This window comes from Typopeltis vanoorti, unplaced genomic scaffold (genome assembly GCF_054136105.1).
Source record: "Typopeltis vanoorti isolate ZY-2024b unplaced genomic scaffold, IOZ_Tvanoo_1.0 HiC_scaffold_24, whole genome shotgun sequence".
In the NCBI taxonomy this organism is placed as follows: Eukaryota; Metazoa; Arthropoda; class Arachnida; order Uropygi; family Thelyphonidae; genus Typopeltis; species Typopeltis vanoorti.
This window is the reverse complement of record NW_028328064.1, coordinates 1,353,421-1,380,946: the sequence shown is the minus strand read 5'-3', so window position 1 is coordinate 1,380,946 and position 27,526 is coordinate 1,353,421. Positions and strand designations below refer to the sequence as shown.

Genomic DNA, 27,526 nt, shown 5'->3' with positions numbered 1-27,526 from the left:
ATAGCAAATTCAATCATGTTTCTACTTCAAAATATTTCGTTTCATACTTAGTGATATAACATCACGCGGCATGTTCTAATTTCAACGATCTATTGTTAGTATTCTAGCTTGTATATTTTTTAAACTGTTCTTGTAATACCACCGACGATGGTCTGCTATTTCCAGACCGAAATATTTGGTTAAATAAATATCTTTCTTGTGATTACGTGATTATATCATTCAGTCTTATGTCGCAAGTATCCTTAAAACAACAAAGACTATAGAAGGCTGTCCAAAGAACTGGACGACAGAGGCATCCAGTATCATACCTTTGCGCTGAGCTCCGAAAAAAACTTAAAAGTAGTCCTTCGTGGTGTCTGTGAAGACATTGACACAGCAGAAATAGCTGCTGACTAAATTCTCAGGATCTGCCCCCAGCCAAAGTGAGCAGAATGTACAAAGCTGACAAGACTCCCATGCCATTGGTCCTTGTTGAGATTCATAAAATATACAAGGATATTTACAACTTAAAAACAGTCTGTGGTCTCATCGTCACACCGGAACCACTCCGTAAAAGATCATCTTCTGGGCAGTGCCACAGGTGCCAGAAGTTTGGCCATGCCCAGAATCTATGCAGAGCGGAATATAGATGTTTAAAATGTGGAGACAGCCACCTAACCAATACCTGCACAAAGCCGAGGACTACCTCGGCCAAATGTGCCAACTGCAGTGGCCCTCATCCCGCGAACTACAAAGGATGTACTCAGCACCCAAAGAACAGACGGATGGAGGCAATCAATCAGCCCTCCTCCATCACAAGAACACCAGAGACCCAGACATCAAAACCGGAGACTCAGCGGCCTCAGTCGGAGACCTCCAATAACAGAGACACCCGAAAGGAAACAAGAAGCTATGCTGATGTGACCCGTACAGCTAGACCAAATCCAGAACAAAATCAACCAACCAACAGCACCTAAAAACCTAACAGCTGTTATTACGGCCTCACTAGCAAACATGCTACAATATTTCAGCCTATCAAACCCTACTGAAACCTCCACTAAAAGATTTCTTCGTGAATCACAGGTCATCCTCACAGCTCTCATAAATGAATAGTAACAAACTCATTCCAGCATCTCTTCAGATAGTTGCGTGGACTACTCTACAGAGGCGGCGGCACTGCCATCTTTATAAAAAACTACATTAAGCACCTCTCTGTGAGCATTCCTTCAACGACTAACCTTGAGATCACAGGAGTGGAAGTAGTCACCAGCTCCACTGGCAAACTGAAAATCTACTCAGCTTACAACCCTCCCCAAAAATCTCTACTTCACTCTGATCTAAATGCCATCTTATGCACCAGAGAGCCCACCATTATTGCCGGGGATCTGAATTCCAAGCATCCTGCGTGGAATTGTACAACCACAAACAAGAATGGTTGCATCCTTTACAATTACTTAGCATCAAGCAACGCTGTTGTGGCAGGCCCCACCGAACCAACTCATCTCAGTACGTTCAGCACTGCTGACATCCTGGATATAGCTATCCTTCAGGATAATAAACTTCAATTCAGCATCATATCTATGGATGAACTATCATCCGATCACAATCCAATTCTACTACATCTGGGAAATCAAGAATACCTATGTCCTCCTTCTCACTCCTACATTGCATGGGAAAGACTATCAGCAGCACTGAAGGATTATATTGGACCTGTTCCTCACATACGCATAAATAAAGAAGTAGAAACTGCAGTTACAAATATCACACAATAAATTAATTCTGCTATAAAGGTAGCTTCCTCCTACAAATCTGCCCGCAAGCCAGATCGTTTGCCTGAAGACATCATGAACTTGATCAGAGACAAAAACAGAGCTAGGAAAAGATACCGTAACACATGTGCACCACAAGATAAAATACATCTAAACAGATTAAATGAGGAAGTAAGAGATGCACTCAGAGCCCATAGAGACCAAGAATGGGATGAAAAGTTATCCTCCATTTCACCTATTGATCACTCCATCTGGAGACTACTGAAAAATATCAAAAACAAAGACAGATCCCTTCCCCCAATATTCTCTAACCAGGGCCTTGCTCACACAGATGTAGACAAAGCAGAAGTTATAGCACACAACTTAGAGGAGCAATGCAGGCCTTCGTATGGAAACCTTGACTTTGACCACATATATAAGGTTCACAGCAAGGTCAGACACTCACTCAAACTTCCTATCTCCAGCACTGACCATATTGCACCAACATCACCTGCTGAGTTATATGACATTATTAAAAAATTAAAGAACAAAAAAGCTCCTGGGCAAGACGGCATTACTAATCGGGTGATTAAACTTCTGCCCCAAAAAGCAGTAGTGCACCTGACCAGTATAATAAATGCAATTTTAAGATTTCACTATTTTCCTTCCACCTGGAAACTGGCTGACGTAATTCCTATACATAAGCCAGGCAAAGACCCACACCTACCGCAAAATTATCGTCCAATCAGTCTTATCTCAAATCTGGGTAAGGTTGCAGAAAAGGTCATCCTCTCACGACTCCAAACCTCAGTAAATGACCTAAACATCCTCCCTAAAGAACAGTTTGGTTTCAGGCAACACCATAGTACTACCCAGCAAATCCACAGAATTGTGGAATACATCACCACCTGCTACAACTGGCACCAGTGCACAGGCGCTGTTTTCCTAGACTTATCCGAAGCATTTGACAAAATCTGGCATTTTGGACTCCTGCACAAACGTATCTCAGCCGGTACCTCACTAAAAATGGTTCACATAATCCCTTCATATCTTCAAAATAGATCAATGCAAGTAAAAATCAACGGTTCTACATCCTCCCAGCGCCACATCTTTGCTGGAGTGCAGCAGGGATCTCTACTGGCTCCATTGCTGTTCTCTATATACATGTCAGACATCCCACACATTCCGATGACTTCCATTTTGGCCCTGTATGCAGACGATACAGCAATACTAACCAGATCTCTCAAACCCCATTTCATTACCAGAAAGCTTCAAGAAAACATTCTAAAGCCGGAGGGTTGGTTCTCTAAGTGGAGATTGGAAGTCAACCCCCAGAAAAGCTCAGCCGTTCTTTTCTCAAAAGGCCAATGTCTCCTGTAGGAGATGTGTTACTATTCAATACTAAAATTCCCTGGCAGACAGAAGCAAATTACCTGGGTGTGATTCTCGACAAAAAGCTATCTTTCAATCAGCACACTACGTCTGCGTGCACAAACGCATCTAAAGCCATAGCTCAGATCTATCCGCTAATTAATAGAAATAGCAAGCTCAACAACAGAATCAAATTGCAACTATACCTGATGACAACTCGTCCTATTATCACCTATGCCTCTCCGGCCTGGAGCCACACCTCTAATACTAACATTATCAAGATACAGCGAGTGCAGAACAAGTGGTTTGAGAATGATTCTGAACGCCCCGTGGTATGTTAGAAACAATCAACTCCACAGAGACACAAATATTCCCTATATTTTCTCTTTTTTGAAATCCTTAGCATCGAAGTTTTTCCTAAAGACGTCCACACATCCCAACGATTTGGTTCAGCAAGCTGCAGAATACGATCCAACGGACATATTCAAATATAGGAGACCAAAAGCTACATTAGCCTCCTTTAGTGATGCATAATCCCCATGCCCTTTCAGGCCGAGCAAACTGCTCATAAATTTTATATATATATATATATATATATATATATATATATATATATATATATATATATACACACACATACACATAAATCAGATGAATCTTTATAAGAGATTTTTCGATGTTAGGCAACAGGAAAACTCAAGCTATCTACTAGAGTAGGAGTTCCCAACCCTATGCCCGCGGGCACCATGGCGCCCGTACCAATTTATGTGTGCTCGACGCTGTTCAACCGTGTATCGTATAGTTAATAATCACGCAACAATTCATGGCATGCTATATGACGCATGCGTTAATGATACATGACGAGTATTAAACGCATACAATGTAAAGTAGACGCGCATTCGAAGTTGTTCATTCCAGTTTAAGAACTGGAATATCATCATATTCTCCTAATTATGAAGCACTGGCCAATGAAATGCAATGCCAAAGATCACACTAACTTATATATATATATATATATATATTATATAATGTAAACTTTTAAGTAATAAAACATTTGATTATAATGTAAACTTTGTATGTATTCATTTAACAAACGAATTCAAAATATTTGCATGAAAAAATAGATGGTGCCCGTCGCCCTATCGGTATTTTAGAATGTGCTCTAGGAAACAAAAAAGGTTGGGGACCACTGTACTAGAGTTTGCTGATCTGATATTCCTTCTTACTGGTTCTTTGTAAATCTCGACAGATTCTTTCACTTACTGATAAACATCTAATTCAGAATTAATTAATTAAGAAGTTGTTTGAAAAAGAAACAACCATTTTTAGAAATAATTTCAAGAAGCATCCTGAGATTTATTTACGTTGCTTTTAAGATTACGTTATACTTACAAGCTCTATCCGTTTCATCATTCTTTTTTACCTATTAAGCAAGGTGGCCTGTTGCTGCTAGTAACTTGGATTCTTATAAATTTAGTGCTGTTAATAGGTTAATCCTATCTCCATAATGTATTACGCCTATCGATGAACGTGATTTCTGGAAAATTTGTCTAATCTTGCAGGGAGAAAAGGGAAAGTCGTTTTCAGACTCAAATTCCTGTTCTTCCATATAAAACTCGCTAATTTCTTTTCATTTCACAACGGTATAAAGATCCCTAACGTTCAAGACTGGTTTAAACCTAGTTATTTCAATCAAAAGATGCCATTATTAAGATCAAATTCCCATTATTTAAATCAAGGATTTAAATAATTTGATTTTATAGCCTAATTAGTATAATAATCTTAAATTCCGTAGCAGACTAAAATGTACATTTTAAGATTTATTTAAAAACAGAACAGAATTAAGTCGATTTGACATTTCTTGCTTATTTAAATTTCCCACTCAATATATCTGTGTTGTAGATAATCATTCGAGACATCTTTAAGAATATCTAGCAGTACGTATTTTAAGAACTAAGATTCTGTTGCTGTGCTGTAAAAACTGGAAGGAAAATGTTGCTGCAACATAACTTACACATTGTCGTTGGATATGATTAAATGCGAATGCTAAAAGCGCATTCTAGCGACAACTTACTTCTTTTAGTTTGCGGTTGTCAATTATTTAATTACATATAATTTAAGCTCTTTTCTTACAAGAAATTTCTAGTTACTAATTTCTAATTTCTAGACAACTTACTTCTTTTAGTTTGCGGTTGTCAATTATTTAATTACATATAATTTAAGTTCTTTTCTTACAAGAAATTTCTAGTTACTCCAAGGGGAAATCAGTCCATGCAGAGTTTTGTTTTCATTGAAACCTTTATCGCATCTGTTTCTAATAAATTTTCATATCTGTGAGATAGAAAAATATTCATCACCTTTTTTTTAAAGTTAGCTTTTCGAAAAAATTCGTTTCAAATAAAAAAAACAAATAAATAAAAATAATTCTCTCTGTTCGCAGACGTTACGAAAATGTTTTGTCAAGTTATATTGTACTGTGGTTGATGATTTGGTTGTACTGTAGACAGTATAGGCTTTAGGCTTACGATTTCATATTCGTTGCTCAGCTACGCCAGAGCTTAACTCTCAAAATCCCTATAGTTTCAACATCGAAATTCAGATTCTGACTTTGAGCGACACTGTGGATCCTTTCTGTTCCTCCACCACCGTCTACACTATATACTACCAGGTCGGTTTATATAATTCAGGGAATAAAAAATCTGAATTATAAGAAGAAAATTTCTGCCATCATCGTAAGAGATTGGCTAATACATCTTCAACTGAATCATCCTTTTACTTCGGAGAAATCTCATTCTAGTGATGAGATTAAAATTCCAGGTGGTATTTCTACCAAATTATCAAAAATTCGTTTTAAAAAAATTAAAATCCGAACCTCATTCACACCTAACCAAACTGCGTTTCTTGCCTTGTCCACTAAAACTCAAACACCGCTGCTTAAATCCAGCAGTATTTGAATTTTACTGGACGCATTTGGTGTGATTGCAATGTCCTTTATTAGGACAAACGAAAAAAAAATCTATACAACTTCGTATGAAAGAGCATGTAAGGGATATCACTTATGGTAGATCCAAGGCCTCGGCTCTTTCATGTTCTAAAAACTCTTTTCGTCCTAACATCGACAAATCCACCACACATCTAGTAAAATGGAATGGATCTGAGATCCTACGTAGATACTGTGATGCGCTTAAGAAGAAAATATTGGAATTCACAATAATTTTTCTTGACCTTCTTCGCTTTACTCTAAATTCAGCTACTATCAATCACATTTTCGCACTGTTATTCAACGCTCACACGTTCAACAATTCAAGGCCCGGAATGACTTAAAATGAAAGCAACCTGTTTTTTTATTTATTTTTTATTTATTTTATTGTAATATTTATTGTATTTATCTTTTTTTTTTGCTTCGGAAAATCTAATTCTATGTAAAATTATAAGATATTCATAGTATCGTTATATGCGTACGGACAGACAAATTATATAGTTGGGTGCGTACGGAGAGTTTAAGATCGAAATGTGGAGATCAGGAATAATAATAAATCAGTTTCTCACAATCTTAAAAATAAAAAATAAAGTTTTTTTTTTTTCTGACCAAACAAAAAAATTCATGCTTATTTATGTTTCTTCTTCGTTATTTCATTATTCTTAAATTTTCTAATGAATTCTTTTGATATAACGCTGTGAAAACGGTGTTTTCTTGTGTACGTGCTAGATATATGTCTTTAACAGGAAAACAAAATTTTTTAAGCCTCACCAGTTGTAATACTGCACGAGAGAAAGGTTTTCACTCTATCCTGTCTTAATAAGGTAGTTGAAAAAAAATAACTCTCTGTCATTCATAAGTAGTCAAGAGTACAAAAGGTATTCTATAAGCTTAGTGCACAGCTAAATAATTAGACATCAGGACCTGCTCGCGTTAGACAAACTAGGAATCGTTCTTGAACTTCTGCTCCTAACTGAATCAACCAGCAATTTTTAAGTTCTGTCAACATCTTTTCATAAATTCTAACAACATCTTTTCATAACCTCTAACAACATCTTTTCATAAGTTCTAAAACTGACGTACAGTTTATTAAATACCAAATGTTTGCAGCACACTTCTAAGATGCATTGGATCAATACTTATGCAGTCAAAACTGATTCAGAGAGAGAGAGAGAGAGAGTGAGAGAGAGAGAGAGAGAGAGAGAGAGAGAGAGAGAGAGAGAGGAGAAGAAATAGAATTTGTAACATTTGTCTTTCTTGATGCATTTCAGTCAATATATTCATTCATAACGTCAACTAAGAAAGGAGATGACCAAATAATTTTTAGAACAAATTACAAAAGAAGGGTAATAATTACTTCTAATTATGGTGTTATTCATATTAACGTGGTTTACTCTAAATTATGTTTATTCAATTGCAGTTTCAGCTTTAGTTGCTACAATCCACTGTCGTATTTGCTGAACACGTAACGGTTTTCAGTTTAAATGTCCCGTTTCTCTTATTACCTGCCATAAATAATGAACTATGGTTATATAGTTAAATGGATGAATTGTCATTTTCAAACTATAAATCACTTTTACTTTGGTTTTATTATATTTAAGTTCTTGTTTTACATGATTTAATAATTTTATACATCCTTCTCACTAACAATAGTCAACATGAATAATTGAGTTACTAACTTTTACTGACCTGATTGGCCGAGCGTATAGCGTACGCGGTCGGTCTCCACCCAACAAATCCAACCGTAGGCAAGGATGTTTGTGATAGTCTTTAATAGGTGAATTTCATCGAAAAAGTTCCATGTTTGGTCTCCAGAGAAGGATTTCCAGAATATATAATATAAATTCCACCACCTTTCGTGAGTGGGAGTAACAAAAATCTGGATTTATTAATTATTATAATACTTAATGTTTTCTACAAAAGTACTGCTGAAGCTAGTCCAGTCTTGTCAAGTGTCATCTCCATCTAAGAGGTTGACTATTATTGATCGCCGCCTGAGATCCATAACGTGCAGTATCTCCACCTCGCAGTTGCTTTTCCGTGTCTGTAGGTATGTGTGTTCAAGTGTCTGTCATGAGGGACGTAAAACTCGAGTATCTGGGAAAAGATTGGGATTTGAACCCCGCGTCTTTTCAACCAAAGGACTCGTGTATATCGGTTGAGCTATGGAGGCTTTGTTGATACTGTTGTTGAACCCAATTCATTTCGTACTAACTAGTTTTATACTTATGAGAATATATAATGAAAACCGAGAATTTGGCTTACCCTATATATGTGGTTAGCCTCTTCAGTGTTTCATATTTCGTATTACAAACATTTACTTATGCGTACAATTTACTCGACGAATTATCTTGAAATTAATTTTTTTAAAATTTGATTTTATGAATTTAATAAACAAATAATAATATTATTATTTTATTTTCATTTTTTTTCCGGAGATGGACCGAGTCTTTGACTATTTATCCCTTCACCTGATTAAAGAAAATGTGTGGATGGGGTGTTATTGAGCTAAAAGCTCTAGTCATGGCTGGGTAACGGCAATAACGGAGCCTTAATTAAAACTTCATTGGCTACAGCATTGCATCTGTTACATTGGGTATATTCCCCTTCCACAAATATTATTAAGCAATTGTATATTCTCCTTCCACAAATATTATATTATACAATTTTTTTTGCTAGATGGGCAAAGCAAGAATGCTTTTCATATTCCCCGTTATTTATCTGAAGAGGACAATGTAAAGATAGGGTGTTATTGATGTATGAGCTCTGATCATGGCAGGAGGGTAACAGCAATAGCCGAGCCTCAGTTAGAACTTCATTGGCTACAGCATTGTCATCCATTATCCTCCCTGGGTACACATTTTAGTCGCCTCGTACGACATGCATGGGCTGCAGTGGAGCTATTCTTATCCAGACTTAAATATACGTAATGCCGTCTCTAAAAATTAGGACGATCCCTACAGCACTCCATAGTGACCAAAAGACCATCCAATTCAGCGTTGGCTCCACTCAGTGACGGCCCCCGCACCCACCACCACCACCGAGCAGAACCGCTCGTATTCCTGGGAAAAGCGTCCACCGACGAGGCCCTCCCTCACGGGCCACGCCGGAGAACACCCTCCCCAGAAACTCAAAATGCTCTCCCAGGAAACTCCCCCTCCCCGAAATCAGGCCCCCACCCTCACCAGGAGCAAAATTCCCGAAGAAACCTGAGAGAGCAAAATTCTCGAAACTCAGCATCTATTTTAGTCGACCCGTACGACGTGCATGGATTACGTTCGGACTATTCTTATCCCGGCCACCACACTGGGAACAAATATTATTAATTAAGCAATTGTACAAATATTATTAAAGTCCTTAAAACGACTAGCTTAAAGGGACAAAGTAAGAGATGCTTTTCTTATTTCCCGCTATAAAAGGACTGGCTTAAAGGGACAAAGCAAGAATGCTTATCATATTCCCCGTTATCTGTAGAGGACAGTGTAGGGATAAGGTGTTATTGAGCTATATAAAGCTGTGATCATGGCCGGAGAGTAACAGCAATAGCCGAGCCTCAGTTAAAACTTAATTGGCTATTGCATTGCCATTCATTACCCTTCCTCTATGCCCAAATATTATTCTTAAAAATTCTTAAAAGAACTGGGAGATGGACTGAGTCCTTGACTCTTTATTGCGTCATCTGAATGAAGAAAATCTGTGTGGATGGAGTGTTATTGAGCTAAAAGCTCTAGTCATGACTGGGTAACGGCAATAGCCAAGCCTCAGTTAAAACTTCATTGGATACAGCATTGCCATTCGTTACCTTGGAAGTCCTAAAAAGGACTTTTTAGCATTTCATTCTTTCCTTCGGAGTGCTGAAGCGTCCTGACGTCCTTAAAAGGACTGGGAGATTGACACTGAGTCCTTGACTCTTCATCCCGTCATCTGAATGAAGAAAATCTGTGTGGATGGAGTGTTATTGAGCTAAAAGCTCTAGTCGTGGTTGGGTAACGGCAATAGCCGAGCCTCAGTTAAAATTTCATTGGCTACAGCATTGCCATTCGTTACCCTGGAAGTTCTAAAAAGGACTCTTCTTGATCTTAAAGATATATTCCCCAAATATTATTATAGTCCTTATAAGGACTGACTTAAAGGAGCGAAGCAATAATGCTTTTCATCTGCCCCGTTATCTGTAGAGGACAGTGTAGGGATAAAGTGTATTGAGCTATTAAAGCTATGATCATGGCAGGAGGGTATAACAGCAATAGCCGAGCCTCAGTTAGAACTTCATTGGCTACAGCATTGCCATCCATTACCCTCCAAGGGTATTAATCATTGCATCTCACGGTCGATCCACGTAATCAACACCTCCCAGTTATTATTATTATTAATTGGTGTATATTCATATTTTGAATATATTGAAAATACTAAATTTACATTCAAACAGCCTTTTGAGACATGTATTTTGATTAACACGATAGTAATAAAAATGAATCTAGATTTACCTATAGATATTTTTTAATAAGAACATTTTATTAATAAATAACGTCTTGATGCATTTTGCTAGCTTTCTCGGACCGATGATGTTATGGATAAAATACAGAATTTAATTAGAATGACATTGCTGCAAATCATTTTAATTTTTATGCAACACCTAAAATGAAACGTTGCGTACTGTATAATTTTATATAAGAAATACAACTGAGCAGCATATCATTAAACAATAATTACTTCTGGAAAGAATTTTTTTAACTGAAATTTCTATTTGTGCATATTTCATTTCTGTTTCGGTATACTATACTATAAAATTAAAATATTTGAATTAACTATAATAATACAAAATATTAATACTGGATATCGAAATACCAAATATTAAAGAATATTATTTAGTTAATTATAGACACCATTTTATTATTTAGTGTATTTCAAATTATATAGAGTACAGAATGGCACATTTGTGTTAAATTCAATGCTTTCAAACAAATATCTGTATCTGTAAGCTGTAATATTATTTAGCGGTTAGCAGTTAGCGTATCCGTTCTCTAACCAACAAGTTGTGGGTTCGAATCCCTTTGTAAGAATGGCCGTATGCGATTGTCTTTGGTAGGTGGTAGATGAATTTCATCGCTCGGTTTGGGAGGGGGGAGTCTAGATCAGTGCCTCTGGACCAAGCAAAATAAATGCAAAAAATAATAATAAAAAAGATTCTTCGTCCAAATACGTACCGTTGGTTTACTAAGTTACAATCTGTTATAGATTTATAACCTTTTGCGAGTGGAAGTAACAAAAAAAAAAAAAAAAGGAAAATGATCAGTCACGCGCTATTTTCGCCCCATTATACTTTTATGAAACAAGCAAACTTTGTATTTACATATATTTAAGCATTTTAAAAGAAACCTTTACGTTCAATGTAACATTGAACGTATACCAAGCGTATACAGAAGTAATATTATTTAGCTACTCTTTTGATCACTACTTTCACTGATTTAAATTTTGAATCGTACACTAAGTGACCTTGACGAGTTTTCAGTAAGTAAACATGATAAAGAAGTTGTCTACCAAAACAACAGTTATCAAGTAGCTCTCGTATATTAACAGGTTAACCAACACTTGCTTACGTTTTAGTAAAATTGCATGTAGATTGTTCCAAACCATTGAATACAATGTTGGAAACATTGTAAGAGTCCGTTAAGTAAACATTTCAACTTAAACAACACCTCAAAGTATTTCGAGATAAATCTTATACCTGAGTATCTAAAACCGACAATTTCAGTGCGAAAAACCGAACAAGAAAATATGACATTTTACTCACCTGACACTCTGATATGGAAGTAAACGATACGCTAGTCAGCGACTGCAGAAACAGAAAGAATCTCAGTGAGAGAGAGAAAAGAGAAAGACAGAAAATCTCTATTCAGATAACGCTAGCTGCTTGAGGGGGGATTTTCCTCGATTTGTCTTCGTTGATCAAGTTACCTGCTCGGTCTTCAACAAGCGAAAGGATGCGTTTTATATGTCGTGCTACTATTTGAGGAGAAGCGGGAATGACGTCATAACAACGCCAATGCTCTGCTGCCTATGATCCTTGATCATTCGCATCCAAGAGAGGAGAACTAAGCATCGAGAACAAAGTAGGTGATAGTTACGATGCTACGAAATCATAGTGAGTTTTTCTAAAGGATTATCGACATTAGGAAAGTCGTAAACACTACGGAGGCGGCATATGTCTTATTTTTTCAGTCGTAAACCTAGTGGAGGTCGCCTAGAAATGTGAGAAGTTAGTTGCCTTGATGGAGAAAAATACATTAGTGGAGAAATATATAACTAAGAGAACCGTATAGCTTTAGGTTCAGTTATTTACGGTAGATTTGGTTTTCGTAATTCGTCTCCTCGCTTCCTGTGGACTTATATTTCCTTAAAATATGTATTAAATATTCTAGAAAGTTTGGGAAAGTATCTTGAATATACTCATTTACGCAGCAATAATATTTTCAGTGAATAAGGCATTATCAAAGAATGAATAATAAGAATAAAATTATTTGTTTCACATTTCAGAAAGAAATACGAACACAAAAAGCTTGGCGGGCGTCATCACGATAATTATTGATTTGAGATATTAAGAGGCATAATTACTAATCTCCGCATTTAAAACTTTATTTTAAATTGGTCATCTTAAATTGAGAAAACTATTTAATGACTGAAAAAATAATATTCTCACACGTAAATATGAATATAAATAAATTGAGGTAAACTGCGGTGGTTATCTCTTTAAAAACTGTGAGTGATCTAAAAGGACCGTGAGTATAGATAAAAGGAGCATGAGTAGATAAAAAAATTTATACCGCAAAAAAATGCCAAGTCGACAAAGACATAACCACACACATATCAGTAAGTAACATTTTTTCATAATTTATGTATTAGAAAACAAACATGGTGTATGAAGTAATTACATAAAATAATTAATTTCTGAAGAATGTATTTTAATAACTGCTAATGAATTGAAATAGCTTAATTTATATTTTGTAAGTGCATTATCATTATTATTGCATAACGTATATTTTTATGATTAAATATTAAAATAACTCCACAATCATAAATGACATACATTGATTATAGATAAATTATAACGAAAATATGGTATGATATTATGACCTTAAGTATTTATTTTTTAAAATTGTTGAATTTAATAAGGTTTAAAGTGAAGGATATTAAGGACAAGGACCTTGCTAGAAAAATTAAGGTGCTGTCCATTTTAGCAAGTGCTAGAATCTGATTGGTTACCGATCCTGTTATCAGGGGCATCATTGCTACTATCTCTAGCCATGTTGTAATCGATCAGGAAACTGAAACCATTGAGTTAAGTAGAAAACTAATGCATTGCTATATGATCGTAGGAGAAGCTGAAGTTTTTAAGATTTTAACTTAGCGGCATGGCGTTTTTGAATGTAATAAAAGTGTACACATTAATCTGCCTTTCATTGTAACATAAATGTATTGTTTAGGTTTATGTGGATGACATTAAGCTTAATTGTGTTGCCAGTTGCAATTTGCAAAGGAGAAAAAAAAACGATCAGCGCCACTTATAAGACTGGCTAACTCACATTAAGTTAAAAAGTTGTTATGAATGCCTCTATTTCTAACCTTTAATCCTTCCAACATCATTTTCAGTATGATAATGATGCTTTCTGTTGTTCTTCCATTTATTAAAGATGATGCTTCCAACGGTGTAAGTTCTTTCGGTATCTCTGCGAATTAAAATTTTGAGGAATTGATAACATTTAGCCTGAAATAGTTAGAGCAGCCGGAATCTTGATCCTAATGACACTAGTAATAACATAAGTAAGATCAGTGATTACTTGGATTAAAATTAAGGAAACATTTGTTTCCTACAATCATTTTAAGAAAATATAGTGCGTTAGTACTATTACGTATGCCAGTACCATTTATGAAAATATATTATATTATATGTTATATTATATATTACACAATTTGGAGAAATCTGTAGTAGTCGTTTTTTGGCGAGATGGGTGAAGCAAGAATGCTTTTCCTATTCCCCGTTATCTTCAGAAGAAAATGTATGGTGTTATTGAGCTATAAGCTCTGGTAATGGCGGGTTAACGGCAATAACCGACCCTCAGCTAAAACTTCATTAGGTACAGCATTGACCTCTGGTTTTTTTGTACACCAAAATTGTACTCAGCATAGTCGCAAGACGCAAGACGTTGCTGACTATAAGGGTGAAGCAAAATGCTTTTATAATCCCTGCTATCTGATAAGGTTGCTGTATGAGGAAACGTTTATGAACTAAGTGCTCTGCCTGAGTGGGTGCGATTTAAAGATCTTCATTTGGAAGTAGGATGGCCTTGGGTCTCCTATATTTTGAGAAGTCTGTTTCATCATAATTGGCTTTGTTGCACTAATTCATTTGGATGTGAAGAGGATGCTGAGAAGAACTTTACTGCTAAAGACTGCAGGAAAGAGTAGATGTAGGTGATATTTGTATCCCAGTGGAGTTGGACATCTCTGATATACCATGATGCGTTTAAGATCATGCGGAGACATTTGTTTTGCACTCTCTGTAGTTTGAGGATATTTGTACTTGAGGTGTGGCTCCAGGCTGCGGACGCATAAGTAATAATGGGTCGAATCATCAACTGATGAAGGAGCAGTTTTATTTTGGTATCCAGCTTGCTATTCCTATTGATAATAGGGTAAAGCTCTTCTGCAATGACTCTTGATGCTATTGTACATGAGGCTTTTATATGTGGACTAAAGGTTAGTTTTCTGTCCAGCAGTACACCCAGATATTTGTCTTCAGCTTTCCAGGGAATCTTGATATTAAATAGGAAGATGTCATATTTGGGAGATATGACATCTTCCTAAATATGAAGATGTCATATTGAGTTTTTAGTGAAGAGCATGGCGATACTCTTCTGAGGGTTTACTTGCAATCTCCATTCCGAGAATCGGTGCTCTAATCTCTGCAGGCTTTCTTGCCGTTTCTTGGTGACAAGGTGCGGTTTAATAGATCTGGTTAGTATAGCTGTGTCGTCTGCGTATAGGGCAACGATGGATGACATTGGATTTTGTGGAATGTCCGCCATGTAAATCGTGAAAAAGTATCGTTGCCAGTAGGGACCCTTGAGGCACTCCTGCCAAAATTCGTTGCTGGGTAGATAATATATCATTTAATTTGACTTGCATTCGTCTGTCACTAAGAAATGACTTTATAATTTGAACTAGATCTAATGGAATGCCAGCTAAAATCAACTTGTATAGTAGTCCAAATTGCCATAATTTGTCGAATGCCTTTTCTAAGTCAAGAAAAACTGCTCCGGTGTATCGGTGCCAATTGTAACTTGTAGTAATGAATTCGATTAGTCTATGAATTTGTTGGGTGGTGCTGTGAAACTGGCGAAAACCAAACTGTTCTGAAGGAAGGATGTTTAATTTTTTACTGAAAGTTGAATTCCGGAAAGGATAGCTTTTTCTGCTATTTTTCCCAAATTAGAAATCAGACTTATGGGACGATAACTTTGAGACTGCTGAGGATCCTTTCCAGGCTTGTATATAGGAACTATGTCTGCCAACTTCCATGCAGAGGCAACTTAAACCTGAACATAGCATTTATAATTGTTGTAAGATATACGATGGCCTATCCGGGTAGCAGTTTAATAACTTTGTTGGATATGCCGTCAGGCCCTGGAGCTTTTTTATTCTTTACGTTCTTTATAATGTCATAAATTTCAGCTTGGGAAGTAGGTGTGATTTGGCTGGTACAGGTATCAGGCCGTTTTAACACGGGTCTGACTTGGCAGTGGACTTTGTAAATATGATTGAAATTTAGATTATTGTATGAAGGGCTACACTGTTTTTCTAAATGTTTAGCTATAGTTTCGGCTATTTCTGCATCTGTATAAACAACGTTCAGGTCAGATTTGAGAGGAGGAAGAGATTTGTTTTTGTTTTTGATGTCTCTTAGGAACCTAAAGACGGTTTGATCACCAGGTGATATGCAGACTAATTTGCCTTCCCATGGTTTGTTTCTGTGGAGTTTAAGTGCATCTCTCACTGCACTGTTCATTTTGTTAAGATATTTTTTGTCTTGGGGTGCTCTGGTGTTGTGGTATCTTTTTCTTGCTTTATTTTTTTCCCCAATTAAGTTCATTATGTCATCTGGTAGTCGTTTAGGCTTGAAAGCAATTGAATTTGAAGTGATGGATGCTATGGCTGTGTAGATTTGATCAGTAAGTGTATTGACTGCAGAATCACTTTCTTCCTTGGAATTAATATAAGCGAGGGGATCAATGTAGTTTGGAAGCATTTTGAATAGTTTTTCCCAGGGAATGAAGGTGTGAGGCGAAGGGGGAAGTCCACTCTGATAACCCAGTTGGAGCAGAATAGGATTGTGGTCTGATGATAATTCATTCAATGATTCCAGGGTGTACTGCAGATTGACATTCTGAAGGACAACTATATCCAAGACGTCGGATGAGCCAGCGGGACTGTGGTGAGTTGGCAGTTGTGGTGAGGGTCCAGCCACAGCTGAAAAATTTGAGCTTGTGTAGTTAAAGTGGATGCGGCCATTCCTATTTATAGACCTACTGCTTCAGGCGTGATGTTTTGCGTTTAAATCTCCGGCGATAATAACCGGTAGTTTAACGCCGAGGATAGCATCCAGATCTGTGGTCAGCAATGTTTTTGATAGTGGATTATAAGCAGCATAGATTTTTATGTTTCCGACAGAGTTTGTGATGACAATGATACCTGTGACTTCGAGATTAGTGGTTGTAGGAATGGCTACAGCATGATGGTTGATGTGATTTTTGATGAGGATGGCTGTACCACCACCTCTGTAATCCAGCTTATCATTCCTGTAAAGTTGATATCCTTTGAATTTAGGATTTTCAGCAGGTCTCAGGTGAGTTTCATTAATTAATAATATATTCGGATTATATCTGTCATTGAATTCCTGCACTTCTAGTATTTTACTTTTAAGGCCATTGGCATTCCATGCAATAATCATTAGAGAATCTGGGGTGAATTTTTTCCTGTGCAGTGGAGAATGCAGATAAAATGGACTGTGTTTGCTGCAAGAAACTTTTTGTAGTGCTTAGTGATGGATTTATGTTACTGAAATCCTGTAACATATTTACGGGCCACGTTAGCATATGTTCATGTTTGGTGTTGAAGATTTATTTTCTTGGGGGGGGCTCCGTTGATGGTGGGTGAACACCTGTCATCTTGTTCAAACTAATTGGAGCCTGATGAACTTGAGCTTCTGGGGCTCTCGTTTCTGATAGATTGACTAATTAACTCAGTTTGCTTGTTTTTTGGGTGGAAAATGCACCCTCTGTAATTTGCAGGGTGGGGGCCACCACAATTAGCGCACTTAGCCGGGGTGATTTTGGGCTTGGAGCAAGTATGTGTGGGGTGGGTGTCACCACATTTTAAACATCTGTATTGAGCTTTGCACAACTTCTGGGCATGACCAAATTTTTGGCATCTATGGCATTGTTCAGAAGAGGCCCTCTTCCTAAGTGGCTCCGGTGAGACCTTAAGCCCACAGATTGTTTTCAAGTTATAAATATTTTTATAGATATTGTGTATTTCCACCAATACCAGAGGCATAGGGGTCTTTTTTGATCTGTACATTCTGCTGACCTTTATGGGAGGCAGATCTTGCATGTTGAGGTCAGCAGCTATTTCAGCTGTTTCAATGTCTTCAGATACTCCTCGGAGTACCACTTGTAAATTTTTCTCCGAGGTAAGTGTGAAGGTATGGTATTGTACACCTCTTACATCCAACTCCTTGGTTAAATTTCTATAGTCAGTCACTGTAGTGGGGTGAATTTTGATGCCCTTCTCTGTGTTCTTTTCAGTGGAGTAATTATCTGCAGGTTGATCATAGTTGTTCTTAAGGCTGTTCATCTCTGCTTTTCCCTAAGAATGAATGGAGGCACTTTTTCATTGGTGGAGGCAGAGGAATCTGTGTTGGGGGCATCCAGGCCATTTTCGTTTGCTGACTCCGAGGCGAGAGTTTTGCGTTTTTTGCGCGCGTGCGTCTCTCCTTGATCTGAATGAGTAGAGTCCGAGATTATGAGATTTAATTTTTCCTCTATTTGAGGAGCGTCTTCATTTTGATCTTCATCAGTCTCGGGTAAAGAGTAAAAATTTAGGAAGCCGGGCCATTCAAGCTCCAACTTCTTAAGGAGTTTCTTTATGAAGCTGAATGCCAGTCCTTTATCTAGAGAGTCTATAATGATATCAGGATCTATCATGTTTGATGGCCATTTGAGCTTAAACTTTCTTTGAAGTTTATTTACAAGAATAAGCGCTGGCTCTTCATCCAGAGAATCTGTGTGGGCGTGCAAATGTAACACATTCATCTTTAATGATTTGCGTATAAGCGCAAGTAATTCCTGCAAATATATGGATCTGAAATAGATGTGCTAACAATGGCGATTCTAACGGCTGTTAGGCCTAACGAATCGTCCTCGTTTCAATTACAGTCCACTTAACTTTGCTGCTGTTCTTAAATACAGTATAATCCGTAATTTAATAACATTTTAATCACGTCTCTGCTAGTTAATCTAGCTGCTACCCTACAAAATCAAAGTTTCTCATATTTGATTAACACGTTCTACCGAGAAGAAAATCTACAACCGTCATCAACGAACTCTCATCATATCACTGCCACTCAGTGTAGTCCTTATAAGGACTGGCTTAAAGGGGCGAAGCAAGAATGCTTTTCATCTTCCCCGTTATCTGTAGAGGACAGTGTAGGGATAAGGTGTTATTGAGCTATTAAAGCTCTGATCATGGCAGGAGGGTAACAGCAATAGCCAAGCCTCAGTTAGAACTTCATTGGCTACAGCATTGCCATCCTTTACCCTCCAAGGGTATGTTGGATTTTCCTGCTAGGAAAAGAATCAATTCTCAGTGTAGTTCTTATAAGGACTGATCTATCGGCCGAGCCTCAGTCCTTATAAGGACTGGCTTAAAGGGGTGAAGCAACAATGCTTTCTTCTTCCCCGTTGTCTGTAGAGGACAGCTTATGGATAAGGTGTTATTGAGCTATATAATATATAATAAAGTAAATAAAGTAAAGCTCTGATCATGGCAGGAGGGTAACAGCAATATCCAAGCCTCAGTTAGAACTTCATTGGCTACAGCATTGCCATCCATTACCCTTCAAGGGCATTGGATTGAATGAATCAATCACCGCATCTCACATTTCTGCGTAGTTATTTTAGAAGGTGAAAATTTATAATGCTCACATATAATCTGTAAAAAACGGGGTATATGTAATAAAAACAAAATAACAGTGTTGCTTTATTTTTCTTCTTTTAAAATAAATAAAATATAAATTTAATTAAAATAGAAAATAAATTATATATGTTTGCAATATTTATCTACTGAAATTAATGATTATCATAATCAAATTCCTAACATTTATCCTAAAGTGGTCTACAGGATATGATAGTACTACATGAAAAATTTACATCATTACTAACTTCCTACCTACAATTTTCTGCCAAATCAATCTGTTACCTGTCAAAGCTACAACAATGTCAGATCTTATATTTATATATCCCTTCTAAGGCACTTTTTATCGTATCAATCCACCTATATCTTGGTCTTCCTCTGGGTCTTTTTCTTGCCAACCTGGCAGAGAACACTTGTTTTGCTAATCTTTCTTCACCCATTCTGTTTAAGTGACCATACCACCTGACATTAGCTCTGCTAACGCATTTCTGGATGCTGACAATGTCAAGTTCTTTCCTAATATCCTCGTTTTTAATATGATATTGTCATTGATGCCATCTTTTCACGCCTCTAATCTTTCTCAGGACTCTCATATCTGCGGTCTCTAGTCTTTGGTCAAGTGTTTTACTTCTGACCCAGCTCTCAGATCCATAAGTTAAAATTGTTTTGAACATTGTCTTGTATACAGCTAATTTAGTGTTTTGACTAATTTCTCTCTTATTCCGTATGAATTTATTCAGCTGACTTCCTACCATACCAGCTTTGTTGATTCTGTTGTCTATTTCCATATTTAATTTACCATCTTCACTAAAAATCATGCCTAAGTAGCTGAAATGTTTTACTTGTTCTATTGGTTCTCCATTCACAAGGCAGTTGACATTTTCATTGTGTTTGTCTTGTTATTGCTGACCTTCATACCATATCTATTACAATAGTTATTCAATTTAGTCAGGGAATCTTGCAGACTTGTAGCTGATTTATTTAGAAATATAACATCATGCACATAAAGCAAGGAGCTGACATTAACATCTCAATTTTGATATCAGGTTTAATACCACTTTCTTTCATAATATAATTCATACAGATAATGAATAACAGAGGTATTTATTTATTTATTTAGCGTATGGCTCACACATGAAAAGTTACATTACATTAATCCTTAATATATATGGACATAGTAATAGACATATGTACAATAATAAGACATAATACAGTCATAAAAGAGACACTGAAGAATTAGGAATAGGCTACAACTGAATGTGTAGGTTGATTATCCAGTCAATTGCACTTGGTGTAGCATGGATGAAGTCTGACAGGTTTCCACTGTATGCATGTTGGACACATTCTGCTATAATATGATTAATTGGCTGGTGGGGTATTCCACATTCGCACCTGGGTGAGGCAATCATACCCCGTTTGTAAAGGTGGTCTGCACATCTGCCATGGTTGGGGCGCATTCGGTTAAGGGCAGACCAAATTTTCCGAGGTAGGTCAAAACCCGAAGGTATCTGTGTTGGGTCCACTAATTCATGGAAGATCCCTGTTGAAGTGTTACACCAGGACTCTTTCCACTTCTCCTTCATGTTGAAGCTTGTCTCTGAAAGATTTTTTGCTGTTAACATTGGAAGGTACCTTGACTTTAGCCTGTTTATTTCTACGGGTGGGACATCTTCGTGGATTGGAAGATTTTGGATTTTCATGATTTTTCTGTATTCATGTAGAAGAAAATTGGATCTGCGGATGTGTGGAGGCTGGCTGTTGCTTAGCAGTGGGAGCCAGTAGATTGGGGATGATCTTACCGTTCCAGAAATAAGGCGCATAGTGATGTTAAGCTTGGCATCAACCAAATACACATGGGTGCTGTTCAGCCATACCGGGGAGCAGTATTCATCTGTAGAGTAAACGAGGCCAACAGCAGTGCAGCGAATCGTAGTTGTTGAGGCACCCCAAGTTGTTCCACATAGTTTTTTCAGTATTGTTTTGTTTTTAGCTTGGATGCTGTGTTAATGAGATGTGGTTTAAAAGATAGTGTTCTATCTAGAGTGACGCCCAGATATTTCGGGAATCTGTTGTAGTGTAGCAGTTTGTGGTTGGAGTAGACCATGAGTTCTTTGTTAGCCTGGCTATTGTTCAGATGGAAGCATGAAACTTCTGTTTTACTAGGATTTGGGCGTAATCTCCATTTGCTGAAGTATTCATCTAGGACTGCAAGGTCGTTTGTTAGTGTATCTTCCATTGTAGTAAAATTGGTGTATCTGGTGGCTAGAGCAATGTCTTCAGCATAACAAAACGTCTTGGAGGCTGTATTAGGCAAATCCGCGTTGTATAAATTAAAATGGAGGGGAGCCAGAACTGACACTCGTGGTAGTCCATTATCCAGTGTTCTTTGTTTACTTTTGTTCTTGTCCATACACATCTGGAACAGGCGGTTGCTTAGCATGTTATAGATCAGTTTTGCTATTGTTTTGCATGCTATTGCACGGATCAAATTGCAGACTGAGCCATGTCTCCAGATTGTACCATAAGCTGCGGTAAGATCTACAAACGCTACAGCTGTTTTCCGGCATTGTTGGTAGCCTGCCTCTATATGTGTGGTGAGTGATAGAACCTGATCACAGCAGTACGTCTGAATCCGGACTGTTCCACAGAGAGTTGTTCTATTATCTTAGGGGCAATTCTATTAAGGATGAGCCTTTCTAGGAGCTTATAGCAGGTGTTAAGCAGGGCGATTGGTCGGTAGTTTTCTGGTTTGTTGTTGGTTTTTCCTAGTTTTAAGATGAGGATAAGTTTTGTCCTCTTAAACTCTTTTGGAAGCTTACTACCAGTCTAGAGGATCAGAGATAAAGCAAGCCAACCACTGTCGAGCTTTTATTTGGCTTGTCTTCAACAGGAAATCAGGATGAATTCCATCGAAACCTGAAGCCTTGCCTAGTTTCATATCCATTAGAGCAGTGTTAATATCTTCAAGAGTGAAGAGTCGTGAATAAAGAGGGTCTGATGTCTGTTATTTTTCAAATATGTAAGTTCTCTTTTTATTTGAAGAGTGTGTTGTTTGTCCTTGGTGGTATATCTTGACCTGTTGACAATATATGATGCATATTGGTTAGGAGAAATAGCTGATTGTTCCCGGAGAGTCAGGATGTCACTACCTAGGTAGAAGGCACCATGCTTTTCTACTGGAGCGCCGGAAATGGAGTCTTTCTACTGTTTCAGTCCATTTCTTCTGTCGGTTGATGTCAAGGCTGTGAATGAGTTCATCTGCAATGCCAGGATCGCCACACTCTAGATATTCTTGATACAGTTTATTACTATCATCATCCCATCCAGGGATATACTCCTTGCGGAAGCCTCTTGGTATGGTCGTCTTACCTATAGTTAAGACAGCTCCCATGAATCTCTTGTAATTACTGCTTGTTGGAGGGATCCAACAGATATATTTGTCAAGATAGGCAGCAAATGTATCCCAATTGACTTTCTGGAAGTTCCAGCGGGGACGTTGGATGGATCTGACAAGGGGTACCTGCAGACCTACCTCTAATATAATTGATCTATGTTGACTTCGGGAAAAGTTGGAGAGAACTCATGTAGGTAACGGTCGTCCATTGCTGTCTTGAGTGAAGAAGCAGAGGTCGGGGTTGTACTCCCTGTTCCAAGCTGATGACCTGAAGGAAGATCTATCTTTTGCATCGGAAATTATGTGAATGTTGTGAATTTATGCCCATTCAGTCAAAGTCTCTCCACGTTCATTGTTGGAAGCATATTTCCATAGCGTGTGGTAGCTGTTAAAGTCGCCTATATGCATCGAGGTTGGTTGTGCACTGGTAGAATTTGTTGAGGCCACCAGAGGGCAGGGGGTCGTAGATAAACTGGACATCCTGCTCTGGAGACTAAAAGTTTTAGAAGTCAGTTAAGATGTAAAGAAATCCCCCACCCCCGTCTTCGATTATCTGCCTGTGAGCTGCATTGATGCCAAGTCATATAGTAAAACGTTGCGACGTTCTTATGTTGGTATCCAAAAGAAACATCTATCAACACCAGCTGTACTCTGAGATGCTCCTGCTTTATGGCAACGTTATACTGGAAGCAGATTGTCCCTTATTCAGAGAGTGCTGTGACCACCAGGAAATGTATTCATGATGAAGACGGCATGTATACCAGTGAATATAAACTATTTGATTATGAGATTTTATTAATCTTACCCAGTTCATCAAACTAATAAGCAGTTGTTACCAACCTATCTCCCGAAGGGCAATTGCATCTTGTTGAATTAAAATGTAACAACAATCCTCTGGGTATATGGATTCTATATTTAGCTATTCCACGCTTTCACTCATTTTAATATAATTAATTGTTTATTGCGAATTTTTATATAAAAAACAAGCAATATATTTAATCAGGTAATTCTCTTCCTGAAATGGATAATTTCTTTAACTAAGAAATGCTTTTAATATAATAATATTATATTAATTATTTTTTTCTTGTCAGAACTCAGTGTTATCAGACATACAAATTGATTTAAAGTATAGCGAACCAATAGCATTTTAATAATTTATTACTGCAATTATAATACTGAACAACATTTTAATTTCTCTTGGCTAATATTCTCTTTGAGATTTAAGATGCTAATATTCTAATATTCTCTTTGAGTTTTTTATTTGGCTAAGAAACGATATGGGATATATATCCCTTAACTTAAACAAGTCATATGTCGCCGAATTGAAGCCTTTGGCTCTTCACATTTCTAATAATTTATTAGGACACCTCTCGGCAACACTCATAGAAGGGTGGTAAGTTCTGTTCGCTACAAACTTGCTATTAACTAGAGAGTAATATGAAAATCAAAAGTCCTTTTTAGGACTTCCAAGGTAACAAATGGCGATGCTGTAGCCAATGAAGTTTTAACTGAGGCTTGGCTATTGCCGTTACCCAGCCATGACTAGAGCTTTTTAGCTCAACAACACTTCATCCATACAGATTTACTTCATTCAGGTGACGGGATAAAGAGTCAAGGACTCAGTCCATCTCCCAGTTCTTTTAAGAACTTAAGAACTTGATATTAACTAGGTCTACCTACTCACTGATGAGACCTCAATAAGGGTCGAAACCGGTCTGGGTAGTGACTTTCTCTCATAATGTAGAACAGTAATACAGCTCCTAGGAGTTAAGTTCACATTATGGGTAAATATCAAGAATAGTGATCGGAGCTTGCTCCACCTTAGACATGAGTTGCCTCAGCTTGCACTACCTTAAGGGTCAGTTGCCGCAGTATCCAGGTGTTTGCTTACGCTTGGAAGCGCCGAACTTTATATAGTTTCTGGGTCAGTTGCCGCAGTATCCAGGTGTTTGCTTACGCTTGGAAGCGCCGAACTTTATATAGTTTCTACTATATTCTGCATGAAACTCTTTGAGTTTCTTATTCGGCTAAGAAACGATATGGGATATAATATCCCTTAACTTAAACAAGTCATATGTCGTCGAATTGAAGCCTTTGGCTCTTCATATGGCTAATATTCTGATTTTTCTAGTATATATTTTAATTTAAAAAAAATCAGAGAACAAAAAAACTATATGATAAAGTTTAAATTTAGAAGTTTACAAAAACTGCATTTTAAAGGTTGTTTATTTGCATTATTTCCCCGCCTCACTCAATTATGCATGCTAATTCATAGTGCGAAGATAAAAAAATTCAATTTGTTTACAAATAATTATCATTCTCTTGAGGAAGAATTGCTTTTATTATGTTGGTAAGTATACAGAGATTTTCTTTCTTTGCTAAGGACCTTTCATTATTTTTTAAGCTTATTATAAACCAATGTGTATTAGAGCAATTAATTATTTTTTAATTTTTTGATTACTTCGATACTTGAAATCAATTGTTAAATTTAATTTAAATTTCATTAAATTGTATTAATAAACTTTCATGAAATTTGGTATTTAGAATCTTCTTAAAATTGCTTTCGGTTTAATTTGTAACTATAGCCGTTTCAAATGGATGATTTTAATGGCAAAATTAAAAAAAAAAAGAAAAAAAGAAATTTTGTTTCCAGTACCTGTATTAAAACGGCTCTAGGGTTAGTTATTGTCATAATAGTGTCACAAGTACCAATTCGATAAGTACCTTTTTTATAATGGCAACGATTTCTTTATTTTATTCTTAAACAAGTCATTTATGCTTTAAAATTCTGTTGTTTTTAGTCTTCTCATTGTATAAACCGCAAGAATATGCTTTTTGCTTGTGAAAGTTGAAACGGTCCTCAGATAGTGAATTCGATTCGATCCTTTTAACAATTTATAGAAGAAAAAAATAATATTTTGCCATATAAAAATTTATAAGTTATTTTCTATTTTATAATTTTATCTTTTGCTATGATTTTTTTTTAAAATTAACTTCTTTGTAATTAATATTTTATGCAACACCATTTCATAATTTTCATATGCGTTATACTTTATTTGAGAACTAGGAAAAGTAAAAGAGAGGTTATTTTGATAATCTCTGTCTATGTTGGTTCATCACCCTTTTCCCCCCATCTTTATTGGTTTCCAGTTCTTTCTATATAGTTTTATTTTCTCTGTACTTCATGTTTTTGTTTTTGTTCCATGTTTCCTTTTTAGGATTTTTCCTTTTTCTTCTAAAGTGAAAAATCAACGACCGTTTTAGAATCGCCCCTGGGGGGCAAACGGCTAAAACAGGTCAACTGAGGCCTCTTTTACCTACCCTACTACTATGCACTCTATCTTTATTTCCTCTCCCGCTATATCTGCTGATTCTCAGTCTATCTTACTCTACAGGCCGATGATGAAGATTTGTCGAACTCACAAATTATTTATTTATTATCAGTTATCTATGTTGGTGTTAGTTTTAGTATCAGTTATCGATAAACATAAATGACACCCTTTCCCAAGGAAACGAAGGTGTGATTTCAAACCGTCGGATGGAAATCGAAGAGTAAAACGATATGATTCGAAAGTGCGATTTAAAATGTAAATTCACAAAATACGAATTAAATAAAATAAACATTAAAACTGTGATATCTGAAACTGAGAAGGAAATGGATAAAAATAGGAAAGCATAATAACATACATAAGGACGAACACAAGAGCAAACATCAACAATATCATTTAAATATAAAAATACATAATTATTAATTACGTATTTAAAAAATTATAAATATGCGTTTGAAGATGAAAAAGGGGTAATAAATTTAATACGTATTTAAATTCTTGAAAAGGAGCAAAAATATAAATAAATAGAAAGAATTTTGTTTTGTAACGAGTAAGAAAATTAAAATCTCGATAAAATAAAATCAACAGAAATTATCATTATAATTGCAGATTTAAATGCACGAATTAAGTAGTAGATAAAAGTTTAAGAAACAAAATGAAACTAATAACGAAATCTAGGTAATAAATCAAAATTTCTAGGATAACGATTCAAAACACTTCGTACCAATACCAATAAATTACAAAGCGACAATGAATAATGTATATATATATAAATACCAATACATTATTATTTAACAAAATTCTGGGAACAATATTTTACTAAATTTTATGAAGTTCTTTCAAAAACTACTAAAATCAATATATATATAAGATTTATTTTTATTTTATTGTTATTTTATTTTAATAGAATATTATTTTTTTAAAATAATTGATTAAATTTTAATAAAATTTAGAAAACACCTCAAGAAATTGTTAAAATATACAATAACAGAAATATTTCAGTTAAGTATTAAATTTAAAAAAAAATGAATGAAAAAAATATCACAGTGCCATTTTTTATATAAAAAAACAGTGATCACAAAAAATATCCGCTAACGTCTTTTATTCCCATATAGGGAGTAGGTGAGGCCGATTTAGCCCTATCTGCCTTTTGGATATTGAATGGGCAGTTCAATCTCCACCAGCAGATAGCTGATTAGAGGATACCTGACTATCGCTAATTTTACGTTGCATCCAGTGAAGAGACGGCAAACGAGTGCAGCTGTCTTGTAGTCCATAATCCTAAAACAACACGCTATTGTCGGAAATAACGTGCATTCTACGGTCTATTATATTGCATTTACGGGAAAAACAACCTGAGTTTCCTGTATTAAAAACCCACTTGCCAGTGCAACAGATCTACTAACTTAGGTCTTTCTTCAGGCGACCTAGCGGTGTGAATGCGAACATTACTTCCACTGTGCTACACAGGTATATT

At 36.5% G+C, this 27,526-nt stretch overlaps 1 protein-coding gene across 1 annotated transcript in view; it reads right to left on the bottom strand.

Moving 5' to 3' along the window:
- The window catches only part of Dh31 (diuretic hormone class 2), an 83,610-nt gene extending 71,596 nt beyond the window's left edge, over nucleotides 1-12,014 (bottom strand). Inside the window, exon 1 of the mRNA XM_090415219.1 lies at nucleotides 11,870-12,014. The gene's annotated coding sequence lies outside the window, so the exon portion shown is untranslated. The remainder of the gene's footprint in view (nucleotides 1-11,869) is intronic.
- Nucleotides 12,015-27,526: the final 15,512 nt, after the last annotated feature.